At 45.2% G+C, this 3908-nt stretch overlaps 1 pseudogene; it reads left to right on the top strand.

The window, feature by feature from the left end:
- The first annotated feature begins 1818 nt into the window (after positions 1 to 1818).
- Positions 1819 to 3617, top strand: LOC125124603 (apoptosis regulatory protein Siva-like; annotated as a pseudogene).
- Positions 3618 to 3908: the final 291 nt, after the last annotated feature.

Genomic DNA, 3908 nt, shown 5'->3' with positions numbered 1-3908 from the left:
CAGCCATAAAAAAGAACAAAATAATGCCATTCGCAGCAACATGGATGCAAATAGAAATACTCATACTAAATGAAATGTCAGAAAAAGAAATAAAAATACTGTATGATATCACACGTGGAATCTAAAATATGGCACAAATGATCCTTTACAAAACAGAAACAGATTCACAGACATAGAGAAAAGACTTGCAGTTGCCAAGGGGGAGGGGGAGGGGAGGGGGATGGACTTGGAGCTTGGGGTTAGTAGATGCAAAAGAACTACACCACAGCCACAGCAACGCCAGATCCGACCCACATCTGGGACTTACACCACAGCTCACGGCAATGCTGGATACTTAACCCACTGAGCAAGGCCAGGGATCAAACCAGAAACCTCATGGTTCCTAGTCAGATTTGTTTCCACTGCGCCACAACAGGAACTCCAAACAATCAAGTTTAAACCTAAACATTCCACTTCAAGATACAGTGACAAGCATCACCTAACTGAATGACACAATATACACTTTACACTATAATAGCCACAAAACATGTTTCTCACAGCACTTTTTTTTCCTTATCCTTTCTTTATCACTTGATCATTCCAACAAGCCTATAATATAGACATTATTATCACTCCCATTTTACAGTTGAGGGAATTGAGGTTAAAGAGTAAGATTCAATAAGGAGAACAAAGATTTGAGAATCAGACAGACTTTGGATTTCATAACCTGGCTCCTCCGATTCCCAGTCACATGACCTTGGACATCACTTTATCTCAACAAGCCTGCATTTCTGTGTTTGCAAAATGGGTGTTAGAAATAGCTACTTAGGAGTTCCCGTTGTGGTACAGTGGAAACAAATCCGATTAGGAACCATGAGGTTGCAGGTTCCATCCCTTGCCTTGCTCAGTGGGTTAAGGATCCGACATTGCTGTGAGCTGTGGTATAGGTCGCAGACACGGCTTGGATCCCACGTTGCTGTGGCTGTGGCATAAGCCGGAGGCAGCAGCTCCAATTCAACCCTTAGCCTGGGAACCTCCATATGCCATGGGTGCGGCCCTTAAAAAGCAAAAAAGAAAAAAGAAACAGCTACATTGAGGAACAATTATAAGAGTTAGAGGTAAAGGATGAAGCATGCCTGGATCACCACGATCACTCAGTCTAATGGCACCTCTTATTATCAATAAGGATGAACTTTCTAGAATCACATCTGAGTTAGTGGTGGTGGTAAGATTCAAGTCCTGTTCTACTTGGTCTCTCCATTCTCCATTCGTTATCTTTTTCCCTCTTCCCTCACAGTGTTCACCTTCACCCTGCTCTTCTCCAGACAGCATGTTGCTCCTGCTTCTGAAAATTAAGCCATAAGAATCTTTGGGAACTTCCTCCTGTCAAGGTACTATCTTCATCCTTCCATCTGGGGAGTATGTCTCAAGTCAATCGTTATTTATGGGTCTCTGCCAGAGTGATGAATATTCTCTACCAACAAGCAGAAACTGGCCCTGGTTTGGGTGGATGCACACTGCTGTGGTGAGACTTAATTAGCCACAAACAATGCACATGTCCCAACCTTCAGCCTTATCAAAGCCCAGGACCTGGCCTGAGTGATCCCAGATTTCACTGTTGTCATTAAACAATGCTGCTGTGTCAAGGTTTTGGATCCTTGCCTATATATTTGCAAGTATCAAAGATCTTGTTGGAAAAGTACAAACATGTTGAATTTCCCCTTTGAGGCATTTCTGTGCCATCCCCAGAGAAGTTAGTCATTGGAATGTCTTTGAAACTGGGTCAGTGTCACCCTGGCCCTCTCTGCCTTACGTTTCTCCTGGAGATAGCATGCTCTCATGTCAACGGTGAGCACTGAAAAGAAAGAAGCAGCCTTGACATCTCACAGCAGAGCCTTGGTGTTCTCCTGTTGAACATAAACAATTCCACAAACACCAACCTCAGATAAGCCCCATGATGGGGCAAAATGAAAACAAGACCCATTCATCACCATGCCTAAGCACAGAAAAAACAGGAACATTGTCCAAGCCACAAAAGTGACCAGACATTCTTGTCTCCTGGTTAAGTATGAGTAAATGATGCATTACCAATTAAAGCTTTAGCTTTGCTCTAGTCTTCTCTCCTCCAGGTGAGATTAATTATACATATCATATATATCATTTATATGTAGAATCTAAAATGTGGCACAAAGGAACCCTTCTACAAAACAGAAACAGACTCACAGGCATACAGAACAGACTTGTATTTGCCAAGGGGGATGGAGGAGGGAGTGGGATAGACAGGGAGTTTGGGGTTAGCAGATGAAAACTATTACATTTAGAATGGATAAGCAATGAGGTCCTACTGTACAGCACAAGGAACTAGATCCACTCTCTTAGGATAGAGTATGATGGAAGGCAATATCTGAAAGGGAATGCATCTATATGTATGACTGGGTCAATTTGCTGTACAGCAGAAATTGGCAAAACATCGTAAATCAACTACACTTTAATTTTTTTTAATTCAACTAAAAAAAAGACACCCAAGCATGGGGGGGGGGATTATCCCAATGTCTGAGAAAACCATGCTTCCTTAAACCCTCCACAAAATCACTTATCACAAACCCAAATCCTGTAAGTCCTTCTTTAAGACCTTGTTACTGAAAGACTCTATGGTTCCCCACTCTGTGCATTCTCTCTCGCTGCAGTGAACAATAAAGCCTATCTGTCCAACCACAGGCGGGTTTCTAGTGGTACAGGTGATCTCTAGTTGGAGGACGTTAACAGCCCTCCCAAGAGTCATTCTTTCCCAGGATTCTCCTTTCTTTGAGCCATTCCTGTGATTGAAGCTATTTGTTCAGGCCAGGTATGGCTATGACTTAGAAAGTTATGTGTGGACTTCCGGCCTCTGGAACTACAAGATAACAGATTTCTGCTGTTTTAAATCACATTGTCTGCTTGTGCTTGCCAAGGGGGAGGGATGGAGTGGGAGTTTGGGATTAACAGATACAAACTAGTATATATAGAATGGATAAACAATCAGGTCCTACTGAATAGCACAGGGAACTATATTCAATGTCCTGCTATAAACTATAATGGGGAAAAAAACATTAAAATGTGTGTGTATCTGAATTACTTTGTGTAGAAATTAACGCATTATAAATCAATTATACTTTAATTTAAAAATAAAATAAAATTTAAAAATAGGACGCACAGGCGGCCCTGCTGCAGCTCAAGGTGCGTGTGGGCCAGAGGAAGCTGAGCTGCAGCGTGTGCGCCAAGCGCCTCACTTGGGAGATTTTCCAGAAGATCATGCAGCTCCTCTTTCGAAGGGCCCAGACATACACGGACCACGCGTGGAGGGAAGGCTGTGCCACCGTTGAGCTCCCGGAGTCCCCGAAGCCGGGTCCCACGGAACCTCCTCGGGCATAGCGGGGGCAGACGCTGAATGGGCCCGACCGCCGACTGACCAGGAGCCGAGTCCAGGCCTCCGAGGCTGAGCCAGCTGGGGCCGCGTAGGGTGCCTGCTCGTCGTGCATGCGAGCCGTGGACCGGAAGGCAGCGTGCTGCCAGTGTGAGCAAGCCTTGTGCGGGAGCTGTGTGCACACCTACTGCAGCTGCGGGCCCCCGCCTGCCCCCTGTGCATCCTCGTGGAGTGAGTGCAGGCCCAGGACGGGTGGGCGGGCAGGTGGGCCTAGTGGGACCATGTGATGGCAATAAATGCTTTACCCAGAACAAAATATATATATATATATATATATATATGTAGGAGTTCCATTTGAGGCTCAGGGATAATGAACCCAAGTAGTATCCATGAGGATGCAGGTTAGATCCCTGGCCTTGCTCAGTGGGTTACAGAATCCAGAGTTGCCATGAGCTGTGGTGCAGGTGACAGGCACAGCTTAGATCCTTGTTGCTGTGGCTGTGCCATAGGCCAGCAGCTGCAGCTC

Source organism: Phacochoerus africanus, chromosome 4 (genome assembly GCF_016906955.1).
Source record: "Phacochoerus africanus isolate WHEZ1 chromosome 4, ROS_Pafr_v1, whole genome shotgun sequence".
Taxonomy (NCBI): Eukaryota; Metazoa; Chordata; class Mammalia; order Artiodactyla; family Suidae; genus Phacochoerus; species Phacochoerus africanus.
Note: the sequence above shows the minus strand (reverse complement) of the source record. Positions and strands in the feature narration are given on the sequence as shown.